Here is a 16112-nt window from a genome sequence, read left to right on the forward strand (position 1 = left end):
AACATATGTTTCTTTTTGAACTTTAGCTGAATTCTGTCTTTTCAGTGAGTAATACGTTCAATTGTTTCCAGGTTAATGGTATTCTAAGGTTAGAGGTGTCAAAATGTGCAGTTCATTATAAGCGCTAACTTTACTGCATTGATTTACAACTTCTTGCTAAACCATTTTTCTAGTGTTGTTGAGTTGTTGTGTGAAAACGAAGTGGACATTGATCGGTGAATCAATGCTTGTTTTTTGGTGCATTCACCTACAGCACTTTATATGGACCTGATGTTTTATTATTTTGTATTTTGTTAAATGATGGAGACAAATTATCCAGCCCTGCTGTTTCATATAAAGTTTGAGTCTTTATTACAGCAGAATATCAATGAGTAGAACTTCATCACAATACACAACTTTATGACATATATTATTATCAATATTGCTGATCTGACACAATAATGGATTTAAAATGAAAAAAACAAGTTAAGGGCTTTTTGTAAAAGTAAATAGGTGAGATAAAAACTCTATTATAACTAAATTAAATGTTCTTCTTACATCAATTTATTTGTGCACAAGCACAGCACTGTTAGCTGGTTAAATTACATTATGATATTTTACTTCTAAAAAAAACATATTTAAAGCTCAAGAATGTTTTTTTGTTTCTTGCCTGAAGCCTGGACAATTATTGTAAGGCAGACCTTCTTAAATCCCAAATGTTCAAAAAAGAATTTACTTCAAACAAACAGAAGTTGTTTCTTAAACATGGAAAACCAACATTTTTTACATGAATGTGTGTGACTTGACTTATCGATTAGTTTTGATCTGGGTAGTCACAGCTGTTTACACACACAAACACATTATATTAAGACACACAGTACACTTATAAAAATAACTAAACCATAATAGAATGAATTAAACATAATAAAAACCACAACAACCAACGTAAGTGAGTAAAGTCAAGGTTATTTCTAGACCAGGGTCACGAAGCGCTTTAACAATCAGAAACAATATAAAGCTAACATATAAACTTTAAAAAGATCAAGACACATAAGACAAACACAGTAGTTCCAGAAAATCAGGGACAAGAACAAATAAAAAGGTCTTAAGATGTTTCTTGAAGGAGTCAGTAGATCATCAAACACAGAGATGGTTCCAAAGCTTAGGAGCAACAGTCTGGAAGGATTTCTCTCCTCTGGTCCTGAAGTTCAGGAACCATCAGTAGATTCTGATCCACAGACCTCAGAGCCCGAGCTGGGGTATAAGTCTGGATCAGATCAGTGATGGAAGGTCTGACCATGAATAGATCTGAAAGTAAGAACCAGAATTTTAAACTTGATCCTGAAAGCCAGAGAAGAGTTTTAAGGATCGGAAAAATGTGAGTTCTTCTACTAGAGCGGATCAGAATTCTCGCTGCAGAGTTTTGTATGAACTGCAGGCGAGACAGATCCTTCTTGTTTAAACACCCAAATCAACTGTTACAATAGTCTAAACGAGAAGATACAAACACATGGATTTTCAGATGCAGATCGTGTTGTGACCTAATTTTCCTAAGTTTAAGTTTCCTCAGTTAAAGGAAACAGTTTCTGGACAAGATATGACCAATAATGAATTGAATAAAACACAATACAAACTATAATAAGAATAAAAATAATAAAAAACTATCATGAAAACGATCAAATAATACTTCAAATAGAAGTGATCGAGCTGACATGGAAAGATTAGTCATAACTAACACTTTGTTGTGGTGAGGATGTTGATAAAACTGTTAAAAATGGAATCAAAAACAAAAAACTGTGAGATTTTGTGTTCCTCTTAAGTAGGTCAGGTGTTGGAACTGACTCACACAAATTCATTTTCTTGTCACATCATTGAAAACATGCACTTTTCTTTTAAAGCAACAAAGTCTTGCAAAGTTGGTGCATCATCAGTTTGTAGTAATGGTCCCAGTGTGAGTTGAACGAGCCTCATTCTGTCATCAGGCAGGATTCAGAAACCTTTGCCAGCTGTGCAGGCGGCAGTGACGTTTTTCCTCCTTTTTTTTTTCCCCCCCAAACATGATTTCTCGAACCACTGGTCATCGCCATCATTTCTTCACAGCTGGTGGCTCGAGAGTTATTAAAATCCCAGTCGGTTTACTCGCCTGCCTAAGTGCCGCTGATAATTAAATTGCTGTGTATCAAAAATAATTAAATCTGTGTATGTGTAAGACTTCATCTGATCCATGAAGCAGCCACACTTGAAGCCACGGGTGAAAGATAATATTCATTTACTTCACATTATGCCACGTACTGATGAGCTTTTTAGACGCGGGAGCAGATGTCGCTTGTCTTCGCCGCTCGTGACAGAAGTTCTCGCGTCGTTCGCAGGTTCTGCTGAAGGCAGACGACACTGTAACGGTTAAATTATAGTCAAACAAGGCAAAAATATGGAATATTTGCACTTTTTTTTTCCTCCATTACTTTTTTAATCATGGTTCTATTTAGAATTGTATCATTATTTTCTTTACTATGTTAACTACTGCTGGGTGACTATCAAGAATTTTCAATACTGCTTCTGATAAAAATGTCTGTATTTAAAAAACGGTTCCTTGACCATATATTTTTTATTACCAATTTCATAGTAACAATTCCAAGAAAAAGAAAAAAACATAAGATACAGTACAAATCTTTGTACAAATATAAAAATGTTTGTCTTTGGTAAATTTCCATTCCAAAATGTTTTCCAACAGAAAAAATTAAATAATTCCAGCATGAAAGAAAAATTGCAAATAAGTGACAAATTAATCTGATGTGCCTTGCCTTCAGAAAAATACACACTTTATCAAGTTTGGTCAGGAAAAGATACAGAAAATTGGCACCGAAAAGCATGTTTCAATAGTTTGAAATACAGAAGCATTTTGGTCGGTGCTACAAAAGAACTGAAGTCCGATAACCAGCTTTAAACCGTAACGGGGAGTCTGTTTTTCGGATTTTTTCATATTTGACTTTTGGTTAATTATATTAAAAAAGAGTGTTAATGCAATTTTTGATGACGTTTGTTCATTTTGGTGTTTTAATTTAACCTCCGGCCACTAGATGGCAGCAGTCATCACGTCCTCCACAGCTAAAAGAACAACTAAAACATGTGACATCCTGGCGATGACAGAGGACGAGAGGATACAGTCGACTCCAACACCTTTCAAAGCTGATGTTTTAAAGCTGGGCATATTTGCGCTTGATGGATCTACTGACTCCTTTAAGAAACATCTTAAGACGTTTCTATTTGTTCAGGCTTTTCCTTGATTTTCTGGAACTCCTGTGTTGTTCTCAGTATTATCTTGATCTTTAAAGTATATACTTTTTTGAGTATTGTTTTGATTGTTTAAGCGCTTTGTGACCCTGGTCTGGAAAAGCGCTATATAAATAAATATTACTTACTTACTTACATATTTTGGCTTCTAGTTCTTTTAAGTTCGACCAAAAGAAAGCGGAACAATCACCAGATTTGACTAAATTTCAGTGTTACGTTACGAAAAGTATGCAAGTGTATCAAAACATATCGTGTCGTACCATATTGTGAGATTAATGTATCTCTACAGCCCTGAAAAACACAAACATATGGGTTAAAATAACGTATCCAAGCCTGTGAATCTGACTCAAAAGGCCAGAGAAAAGAAAGCAATACACTTTGTTACATAACTGTCTCCACATTGATCCTGCGGCGGATAGTTTCCGAACATCATGAACACCGTCAAGTTGTTCTTAAAGGTAAAGCCTGTGATCCTCGTGTGGTTGTAAATCGCTCTTCACCTATCGAGTGTTCTCAGGAGAAAAGTGAAGTGGCTCGTCTCCTCCCCTGAGGTCGGGGACCACGTCTGTAAATTATAGATCAACTCCTGGTACTTAGCTGCCAGAGTTTTGTTAATCAGTGTCATTTATGCGACTAAATATTGTCGACGGATCGGCTCGCCTCAAAGAAAAACCAAGATCCTGGGGAATCGTTCGATGGAAGTCGAGGATCGGCCAATAAAAAAGGAGGGACGAGCAAAGTCCTTGATGGTTCTGCTGCGTCCTGACGAATTCTGTTTGAGGATTTTTTTTTTTGGATGCATAATGCATGCTAGCCGGAGTTAAATATGAACGCTGTATTAAAGATGACGCTGATGAGAGGATGTCGTATCTCAAACACGCTAATAAGAAAGGGCATCGGTGATAAGAGTAATGGTTTGGACCCGAGAGACTCATAATTAACAGCTGAAGTCAAAGTCTACGTTGGATACGAGTTTACAAGGACGAGTGCTTCCACGCACAGTGATTTAGTTTGAAAGTTACTTTCCCGCAACGACTTGGTTGAACTTGTTTTTTTCTCCACATAATAAGAACATGTAAACATTCAGCTTGGCAGTTTTTTCAGTGACCCTGCGATGCTGAGCAGCAACAGGTTCATTCATACGATCCTGCTTTTGAAAAAATGTGGCCTTGACAAGTTACATCAGAACAAAGAGAAAAAAAAGACATTCAAATGTGTACAATTCAGATATTACATGTACTGTAGACATGTAGTGAAGAAAAAAAACTTCATCAAGGACTTTCTGCTAACTTTAGACACGCAACCCAGCAGGTTAAGATACTTTTTGTAGTCAAAAGTATAGAAAAGCAAAAAAGTATTGATTCTAAAATAGTTGAGAATTTTATCATTCTTTTCTTTACTATGTTAACTACTGCTGGGTGACCATAGAGCATTTTCAATACTGCTTCTGATAAAAATGTCTGTACTTAAAAAACGGTTCCTTGACCATATATTTTTTATTATCAATTTCATAGTAACAATTCCAAGAAAAAGAAAAAAACATAACATACAGTACAAATCTTTGTATAAATATAAAAATGTTTGTCTTTGGTAAATGTCTATTCCAAAATGTTTTCCAAAAGAAAAAATTAAGTTAAATAATTCCAGCATGAAAGAAAAATTGCAAATAAGTGACAAATTAACCGACCGGGGAGTCTGTTTTTCGGATTTTTTCATATTTTACTTTTTGTTAATTATATTAAAAAAGAGTGTTCATCATAAGATATTTTTTATCATGATAAGATACTCATTCTCAAAAGTATTAATACTTTATAAAATAAGTAACACAGGGGGCAAATAAAAGAGGCCATGTTTTATTGTTTATTTATTTGTTTATTTGTTTTCACTACCCCAGACCAGGAACCAATTATTACTGTTGCAGTTTCTTTTTGCACAACTTGTTTTTATTATTCTTGTTTTTTGTCTTTTATTATAAATATTAAATGTGGTTCTGTTAATTGTTACAGATGTTATTTTTGCATTTTTCTTGTTTAAAAATGAATGAATACATGGGAGGGTCTTTTTTTAAAAGTTTTGATCCTTGTGTACAAAAAATGGTATCAAGCATTGAACGTAAATAAGTAATTATTATGTATATTAGTATAGAGTTGGTGTCTCGTGACAACCCTACCAGAAACTAACGACAACCCAAAACGTGAGACTGGAAACTGTTTCCATCACCAGACACTAGGCTTTTTTTTTAAAGTATAGAAACTCCAAAAAGAATTGATACTAAAATAATGGATCCGGATAAGATACTATTTTTTTTTGATATGACTAGTATTAGAGGCATCTCTTCATATAATTATTGAAACAACAAGAAGCTGTATTATTTTTATTTTTATTTATTATTTGCAATACCTTAGACCAGAAACTTGTTATCATAGCTGAAGTTTCTGTTTGCACAAATTATTGTTAATATTATTTTACTATACATATGTAACGTGTGGTTCTGTTAATTGTTACATTTTGTAAGATAGTTTTTTTTTCAATTCTTGTTCATACAAATATTTAAATAAAAAAATTTCGTTTATTTTCTTCGTGTTATAAAAAATGGTATCAAGTATTTTATATTTCCCTGAGTATTTGTATGGACCAAAGTACAGCCATGCGATCTAGAAGTACTCTCCATGACCAGACCTCCCTAAATCTCCTCTAGTTGTACTTTGTAACGAATGTTTTAATTCTGACGGTACAAGTCCGTTATGCTTGTCGACGCCGTCGGAGCCGAAGTGTTCTGTCAGATTATCTGTTGAGCAAGGCACTGTGCTTTATTTTAATCGCTGGATCAACCGCTGCTGTTCTCCTGCTCTCTCCACGCTCCCCCCGTTACACACTTCCTTCATCACGGCCGACATAACTCTTCCGGGACTCCTCCAGTTCACCGAGCCTCTCCACCAAGACATGGCCTTAATTTAGCACTTGCCTGTCAGGATCGAGCGTCGACTCCCCGGTACTCTTTCCATGGCTGTACTTCTGGCCATTTCATTATTTTGATTGATGCTCACCTGTGTTTGTAATCCTGCTCTCACTTTAATTGGAACTCGTTGCTCCGATCCAGACTGGAAAACACTCACTGCTGACACGAAGCGTTTTGTTTTTCTTCCTGTCGTCCATAAATTCTCTTTCATTTGAACTGTTTGTACAACAACTTTTTTTCTTTTTTTTTTTACACTTTTTTTGGGCTGAAAGTGACCCTCTGAGGTTTTGCATATTAAAATAACAATAAGTAACATTTTGATAATATCTTTTGTTTATTTTCTGTAATGACTTTGAATCTTGAACCCCCTAAAGGGTGTCTGTGTATGTGTGTGTCATGTGACCGGCAGACATCAGGGAGTTAAAGAGTATAAAGTACTAAGATAAAACCAAAAATGAACACAATAAGAATAACTCGTTTTTTAAACAAAGGTACACTTGGAAAAAACTCGCCAACTGCAACCGATTTTCCGTACACTGTCCCGTCACTAGGGGGAGCCAGAAACAATATTTTAAATCTGAACACTATTAACTTTCCAGGTCCCTAGTAAGTTTTTTATTTTACGTTTTTAATATTTGAACTGTCTTTTTAATCTTTTCCTCCTGTGAACTTGTTGCCGTGACAACAAAACAATTATTTACTGACGGACGAATGAAGGAAAGTCTTGCAATCGGAGAATGCTCGTTTGTGATTGGTTACAGGCCTAAATACATTTAAAAAAATGTATTATGATTCTGTAAAGAAGTTGAACTTAAACTACCAAGTAAAATGAGATTTTTCTATTTTTGGTGATTATTTGTTTGTTTTTTTCCACCACTGTTTTCTGAAACCTGCTGTGGTAAAACTGTATACCTTTTTACATAATTTATTTAACGTGTTTAATGAGTACAATGAATATAAAAAAGTTTCTAAAGCTACTTATTTCAAGTTGTAGCCTGCTAGGCCAAACTACGGGAGGTAAAAGTAAATATTTCGTGACAGAGGAAACAAAAGCAAAAGAAGTTCAACTAAAGTTTTACTTTAAAAATGTAGATTTATGATGCAAAAATCTAATTGTCTTCCATAACCTGGTCTTCTGGGAGCAATTTCAACAGAACAAAGACAATAATTCACCACTTAATAAACCTGTCATCATTCCATCTTTAAGCCTATCTCGGAGCAATTTATCCCAGACCGTCACCATCCTCAGACTGATAGTTATTGCACCATTTGAGTTTATTTCCAACACATGACACTTAGAATGGATGGGTCTGCGAATGATCTCCCATTAGAGTAGCATCCGCTCCTCTAAACACTTGTATAACTGCATAGTTTTAGCAGCTACAGAGCCTAAAGTTATCCATTAGGATGCATTTAGAAACTACTTTTCAAACATTAAATAAGCACTTTGGGGTCAATTCTGTTACATTAAGGACTTGAGGTACCTTGAAACATCTCCCCTGGGTGTGCTGTTCAGCCGCATTTGTAGTAATGTCTGAAAGTTTTAAGAGTTCCGGTGAAGAAAGAGCATTTATCTGCACAAGAGACTGTATGTAGAATAAAGTACATTTATGGGGAAAGAAAGGCAAGTGAGGACGAGACTAAATGTGCAGATAATAAAATAAAATGTTCTGATGCCTTTCAAACGTCAATTAAAATGAAAACTCCAACTCTCCTGACTCACAAGTTTCAAACGTTGAATATTCCTCTCCAAGATGCAGTAAATTCCTCATCATGACCATGTTTTGAACTAATTACTTTATAAAGTTGCTCTGAAATCTGGGCGAACGAGAGGTTACGAGAGTGCATTAGGACATAATAATGGCTTCACTCCTCTTCCAGCCAGCTGTAATCACACCCGCTTTGTTTATACAACGAGTGCCTTGGGGCTGGAGACATGGATGATGCGCAGTGAAAAACCTCCATGCCTGTCCAATCACAGCAGAGTGGGTGTGGTTATGGTCAACAAGATTTCAGCTCCAGAAAGTGTTTTTTTTAGTGGGTGGAGCTTAAGATCATTTTCTAATGTCAATATATCAATGAAAAGAGAGTTTTGTACAAACACACACTGACGATACAATAGAGTCACACATCACTTTAACACACATTTAAATCAACACTTTAGTTGAACTTTAAAGGGATAGTTCACCCAAGATTCAAGGTCCATCTTGTGTTGAAGCCCTGGTATCAGAAATTGTTCGAGTTTGTTTGTAGCAGAAGCTAAAAGGCTAGAGTGAGATTCACCTTAAGGGTTTGTTTCCTGTCTGTGTAGCATGTTAGCCTTTAAGCTTCCGCTACAAACAACCCTAAAATACATCCTGAATAAAATTACTCTTTTCGAGATGGACGTTACAGACGAGCAGTATGGAGGTATTTGGATGTTTTTAAGTTTCTTTTTGGACGAAGACGAAGACAACTGAGCTCCAGTCGCTGAGTGTTTCCTGTCTATGTAGCATATTAGCCTTTTAGCTTCTTCTAGTAACAATCCTAAAATATGGACTTGTTTTATTTATTTTTACAAAGGATTCCTCAAGTTTAGGCTTCAATACAAGATGGACGTCACAGACGAGCAGTATGGAGGTATTTGGATGTTTTGAACGAAGATGAAGACGAAGACAACTGAGCTCCAGTCGCTACATTAAAATGAACAAACATTTTTGTCAATAACTCTAAAAAAGGAACAGATTACTGTGATAATAATCCAACATTAGTCGACATGAGGGCGAGTAGAAAATTAATTTAAATGTATTTCTTAAGTGTGTTTACCTAAGAACGAAAACTCAAACATGGCTGATTGTGTTCATAAGAGGTGTGAACATGTTTTAACTCCCAGTTAATCTTGATATTACAGAAGCTCTGTGTTAATTCTTACATCTAAATGAAAAGCTTGAACCAGTGGCATTATCTTGGCGGCACAGACGGCAGCTACACGTGGACTTAAGCGTTTCGCCAGCTGTGTTTGGACGCGAGCCAGCTGCCTTCTTCCTTTAGCTCGGAGAATTTTCGCCGCTCGCGACGGGACGCAGGGTCCGTTGAAGACACCGCCGACCTGACTTCGGTATGACGGGGATGATAGCGAGACACTCGAGATGCCCACACAAGTTCCTCGGATGAGGCTCTCGTGACGCCTCTGGTGGCGTTTCTCAGATTGACTTTTTTTTTTTTTTGGCCCACATTTTTGACAAATCCCATTAAAGCTGCTGAGAGTGTGGAAGCACAATATAACAGCTATGTAAATTACTTATCTTGTCGCAGCGTGACAGGAAGTGGGGGGTGGTAGTAATGTGGGGGGAGGAGGGGGTGCATCACCTGAGGACACGGTGTCTCCGGACTCGGTTTCCTCAAAGTGCAACAGGAAAATATTTCCCACCTTTACCGCTTTTATTTATTTATTTACGCTCAATAATCCTGCGACTTCACAGCGGAGAGACACGGGAGGCGTCGTACTCTCCCCATTTGAGTTTTCAAATCTTAAAGACAGGGTTGCCAGGGCAACAGAAATCTGTAAGAGCAGACGAGTGCGCACCAACTGTGTTCCTGTAGCTCGTCTCCTGTGGGGTTTTCTCGGCGTCGAAACTTCCCGCTGTTGTTATCCCCATGTGGTGGTGGTGGGAGGTAAAATAGATCCGCAACTTGTTGTGGAACGATTTTTGTGCAAAGTTTACAAAACTTGCAGACACGTGAACTATTTATGAGATACTGAACTTCAGTTCAGTGGTTCTCAAAACTCAATTTAATGGAATTTTATTTCAGATTGAAACGATGAAAGGCCGTGTAGTCGTACCTGCATTTCTTTTTTTTATTTTCCTCCCTGCGAGTGCAGCGTCTGTCAAAACAACGTCAGGAAATGTCAAAAAATGTTGCTACTAGGACTAATAGGACTAAAAAATGTGTTGGTGTTCTGGAATTTTAATGTGACTTTTGTGTCAAAAATACAATCGTGTTATTAATTCCAGGATTACTTTAGTGACATATTTAACAGAACAAGAAGTTTGCTATAGCCAGGTTTGATTTTCTATTGTAATTAATCAAAAATCTTGTTGGGTGTGTGTGTGTGAGCATAATCTCAATATAGTTACAATATTTTAAATAATCATTAGTGATGGGAGTGTATAAAGTATTTTATAAACCCTTTTTAATTATGCTCCTTGGCAGAGGTATGCACTTCTCTGAGTATTTTTTTTTAATGTGTGGCTCTTATGAAGGTATTCTTCATAAAAAATGTGTACATTGTATAATTATTTTTGATTCGTAGTCATCCAGGCCACTGGGCCGGAGACCAGTACTGGTTACATTAGATACTTGATACTGGGCCGCACAGGAAGAAAAAACATAAGTATCTAATACATGTTGTATTGATTGTATTACTGTCTGAAAGTTATTTTAATTGTATCATATATATATATATTAGGTCAAAGACAATGTTTTCGTATGAAGTACTGAGTCAAAAATATAAATTAAAATAACAAGATTATTTACTTAGACATAATAATAGACATTTTCGGTACACTGTTCCGTCACTAGGTGGAGCCAGAGACAATATTTTAAATCTTATTGGGACATGTATATATTCCCCTGTCATTGATAGATTCTGTTAGATTTCTATGGGTTTTTGTATGTTTTAAACCTTTTTTTTTTCTTTGTGGTGTTTCTGGTTAAAACAGCAATTAGTAACACGTTGACAATATATCATTCCGAAACTTTTCAGTGCCAGTGCTGTAAACACAACATTGTGCTGGCGGTGCAGAAAGACTCATCACGCCCTTATTCAAAAACCAAAAAAAGGTAAAAATTATTGAAACTGGACTCTATATGAGACCATTGTGTTGCACAGAAATGAGCCCAGAGCTGATTCAGTGTTATCGTAAGAAGTATTTTTAATTTTTTGGGGGCGCAAGCTTTTTTATTTTTGCCCTGAAATATTGCCAACATTAAAGTTGTCCAAGGTGCAAAAAAGACCACAAAAACCTGCTCTAGGCTCATGGATTTTAGCTCAAGCTATTAATAGCTTTATTTTTTTTACCTTTTCGACAGGTTGCCTCTAGAACTGCAGCTAACAAACAACTAACTATGAAAATATATAAAATAAGTGTTGGTCTTTTTTTCATGTGATAGAGAACTTTCATTTTTGATGATTTTTATATTCATCTCGTCATAGTTGGTTGAATATTCAAATTTATACTCACCCACCCATGTCGATTAAGAGTTGGGATTATTTTCTGAGTAATCTCTTACTTTTTAGCGTTATAGACAAAAATGTTTGTTCATTTCAATGTAGCAACTGGAGCTAATTTGATTTCCAAGTTGAAGGGTGTTTACCCTGTGTTTCCTGTCTGTGTAGCTTGTTAGCTTATTAGCTCATGCTACAAACAACCTAAAATATATACTTGTTTAAGTTTTCACCGAACAATCTATCTTTTCAAGGCTTCAGTATGAGAGGGCATGTTACAGACGAGCAATTTGGAGGTATTTAGATGTTTTTAAGTGTCTTTTTTGATAAAAAAAAAAAAAAAAGCTCCAGTTGCTACATTAGCGAAGACATACATTTCATCCTATAACTACAAAAAGAAACGGATTAGACACGGAACATAATCCCGACATTAGGGTGAGTAGGAATGTGAATTTAATTTCGTTGAACAATGGCTTTAATAGAGATTTTTATTGCAGCCGATAAGAAAAGACACATCCGTGCTTCATTAAAACTCACGAGAGGCGCGTGAAGTACGATGATCATTCACAAGTCGGCAGCTCAAGTAATTACCCCACGTTCTATTCAAACACAATATGTATTTTTCAATTATTTATTTGTTTTTAGAATTCAACGCGGGGCTATTAGACTGGTGCTCTTATTGTGGCGGGATCTCACATGTGTAGTCTCGCTTGTCTCATTACCGCCAAAATAAGTGTCACTGTTGAATAAGGAGCTAATAGACGTACTGTAGCTCATCGCTTTGTAAAACCAATTATAGGACCGACGCTCCTACCAGCGGGGACAGCTTCCATACCCACCTCTAAATTGTCTCGCTTAGATTTTTCACTTACTGCATCATTTCCGAACGAGCTCGGCCTCTTTTGAACTGGTGGACCTCGTCTTTCTTCATGAGCCGCCCGGACTACAGTCGCCCGGAGGGGGTACGAGATGAAGGCGGCGTGGATCGCTGCAACACAACCTTCCCCTTTGAAGATGTCACCCGAGCAAACAGTCGGGCTGTACAACACCAAAAGATTATTGTCGTCGCTGCGAACTCGCCGATGTTTTTAATGCGTGAATGCTAATAGAGGCGCTTCTGTTCCCGCCTGAGAGCGAAGCTAATAGCCGCGGCGACGATCTGACACTTTATCTCGCTTTAATATTTATTTAATTTATTTATTCGCCTTGTTGAGTCAGTACTTGGGTTACTTAGTCATCTGTCAAACTGAGCCTGAGAAACCTGGGTGTTTCAACACTGCACAAAATTGACCACAAACTGTTTCAACTGAGAAAAATCTCTAAACTTAGTAAAATGATGTCACAACATGATCTGGAGCTTGTAATCCATGTGTTTGTGTCTTCACGTTTAGACTATTGTAACAGTTAATTTGCGTTTTTAAACAAGAAGGATTTGTCTCGCCTGCAGTTCATTCAAAATTCTGCAGCGAGAATTCTGAGCCGCTCTAGTAGAAGAACTCACATTTCTCCGATCCTTAAAACTCTTCACTGGCTGCCAGTTTCTTTCAGGATCAATTTTAAAAATTCTGGTTCTTACTTTCAGATCTATTCATGGTCAGACCTTCCATCAGTGATCTGATCCAGACTTACACCCCAGCTCGGGCTCTGAGGTCTGTGGATCAGAATCTACTGATGGTTCCTGAACACGGTTCAGGACCAGAGGAGAGAAATCCTTCCAGACTGTTGCTCCTAAGCTTTGGAACCATCTCTGTGTTTGATGATCTACTGACTCCTTCAAGAAACATCTTAATGATTTATTGTCAAAGTCTTTAAAAAAAAGCCTTTAAAGTATATATTTTAACTGTGTATTGTGTTTGATTGTTAAAGAACTTTGTGACCCTGGTCTGAGAAAGATTTCTACAAATAATTGTTTACTTACTTTTTACCATTTTTGAAGATGCAAAGAAGAATAACGAGCCGTCAAATATATACATGGATAATAAATCAACATTTAAATGATTGAATATTTGTTATCTCGTCCAGAATAATACAGTGGCGTCTGTATTTATCTTCAAATCCCCATCTGTGCTCTATTTTTTTTTTTTGGAAGCCTTCATGAAAAAACATGTAATCTTCCAAACGCACTAAGACTGGATTTTTCAAATCCATTCTTGGTATCACGGCGATCAGACAAGAAAGTGATTACTTAGTGATAAGATGCCGGTCTTTTTGTGAAGTTTTCATAGGAGTTTTTTTTTTTTTTCTTAAAAAGAAGCTCAGCGGTGTCGAGTTCTTCCGAGGCCTTCGATATCCCAACTTTAAAAAAAATAAACTTCACTATGTGAATGAAAGATGTTTAAAATAGTCTTTATATATATTTCCCGTCTCTGATTGTAAAGGATACATTTTTCTATCTTGCTCTGAACTTTTTTTCTCTGATGGATTATTCATCAAAGCGGATTATTGCTGTTGTTTTGGCCTGAAGTTCTGGATCTTTATTGCATGTATGATTGATGTGTGATTGCAGCCGAACAAAACATTACCAGTGATGTAACCGTTGCGTGGGAGCTCGTCGGACGGAAACTTATCTTTCAACGTTAGATTCTGACGCTCGAGGGCGACGGAGCGAGAGAAGTAACATCTGTTGATTGACAAAGCGTGATTGAGTTATGGATAAGACATTTATTTTATGTGGATATACGTCTGGTTAGCTCACCCAAAGTTGATATTAGCATCTAGACAGGGACAGGTATCGCTTTCCCTGCGTTAATGTGGCCCTTGGGAAGAACCACAAACCCGATCATGACAAGAAATGAATGACAGCTTTTAGCATCATGTTATATGACCAATATTAGCAGCTACTGTATTTGTTTTGCACTCACTCTTCTTTTTTTGTGTATTTATTATTATTAAGATTAAAAATATATTTATTTTAAAACCTGATTTGATCTTGTCCCGGAAGTTAATTCGATATTTAATTTTACTTTATATATGATGCTTTAAAGTATGAACATTTTTTTGTTTTAGTTGATTATTAGATCGTTTTTTTCCACATATTTCAATCATATGAATGCCTTTACGGCTTTAATCTCAAAATAAATACATTTCAACAATTGAATATGGTAATAAAAACATGGTAACACAACCTCGATCTTGTAACAAATATAATTTAGTATGACTTTAATTTCATAATTCAAACAATGGTAACACAACTTTAATCTCTTAACGAAGACAATTAAAGACCGACTTTAATCTTGTAATGATCAGTTCAACACATCAATGAAGTCCATCCATCCATCCATCCATCCATCCATCCATCCATCCATCCATCCATCCATCCATCCTTCAAACCATCCATCCATCCATCCATCCATCCATCCATCCATCCATCCATCCATCCATCCATCCTTCAAACCATCCATCCATCCATCCATCCATCCATCCATCCATCCATCCATCCATCCATCCATCCATCCATCCATCCATCCATCCATCCATCCATCCATCCATCCATCCATCCATCCATCCATCCATCCATCCATCCATCCATCCATCCATCAACCTATAAAGGAAATAGAAATTAATGACTTTCTGTTGATATAAAGACAAAGATTGCAGTTCTATTAAGACAAAGTAAATATTAATAAACAAGTAAGTCAACTCTTATTTTGACATACTGTGTTCAGTTAAACAACCTTGATTTCTCGTGAAATATTAAGTCTTTATCCATAACAAGCTGCGTCTTAAATCACAATAAGATTTTTCTTTTCTAAAGCGAACCGTCGGCAGTTTCCTTGAGTGACAGTTGAGGTGAAAGCACCTCTTGGCTGGTGTTTGTTATAGAGCAGAGTATTTTCTGTATTCTCACAAAAGAATTAGATCAGTCGCTCCATGATTGTTTTCCGTGGAGCCAAACTAGACGCTGACCCCATTGAAAAGTGCCTGCTGGGGCCAAAATCACTCGGTGAAAACTTCATTCTTGCAGGTGGAGCCGCAGCAATGTTTTCAGTTTCTAGCTGTTAAATACTAGTTTCTCAGAGAAAAGGTAAACTCTTGCTCCTAACTTTAGTGAGCTTTCAACTTAAGTGCTTAAGTATATATCATTACAATATAACTTTTTGATGTTGTGTGACCTCCGTCGTCCTTAGGTTCATATTTTCCTTTGTCCTTTAAAGAGGTTAATTTTTGACAAAACTGGGAAATCATTACTTGATTTGTTGTGTTTTTATTTGGGATTTTCATTTGTTTTGGTCATTCACCGTTTTGACTTGAAACAAAATTTTAAATCTTAAATTAACTTATAACTTTAAATGAACATATTATTAGGATAATGAAGATGTAATTTAATGAATTTTTCCAATTTTTACACAAATTTTAACATTTAAATTTGTACTTTCCTTTTGCATCTTCTACTTTTCACTTGTCAACTCAAAATTAAATATTGTTTTAGCAAAAACTCATTCAACACAAAATCAATTGCTGCAATGTTGCTTAATTTAATTTAATTTAACTTACATACCTTTCTGGGCGCAGTTTCAGTTTGATCTGCCAATCAAATGAAGTCTGTATCGGCAGATCTGTTGTGTGCAGTTGCTCAAGGTTCTGTTCTGGGTCCTTTATTGTTTTTGCTGTACTTGATTCCCCTCGGTAAAATCATTAAGAGATTTCCTGATGTTTCTTATCACATTTTTGCTG

At 36.3% G+C, this 16112-nt stretch overlaps 1 protein-coding gene across 2 annotated transcripts in view; it reads left to right on the forward strand.

The window, feature by feature from the left end:
* The window catches only part of igsf21a (immunoglobin superfamily, member 21a), a 291710-nt gene that overhangs the window by 82167 nt on the left and 193431 nt on the right, over positions 1 to 16112 (forward strand). The window lies entirely within an intron of this gene.

This window comes from Callionymus lyra, chromosome 10 (genome assembly GCF_982586985.1).
Source record: "Callionymus lyra chromosome 10, fCalLyr1.hap1.1, whole genome shotgun sequence".
Lineage (NCBI taxonomy): Eukaryota > Metazoa > Chordata > Actinopteri > Syngnathiformes > Callionymidae > Callionymus > Callionymus lyra.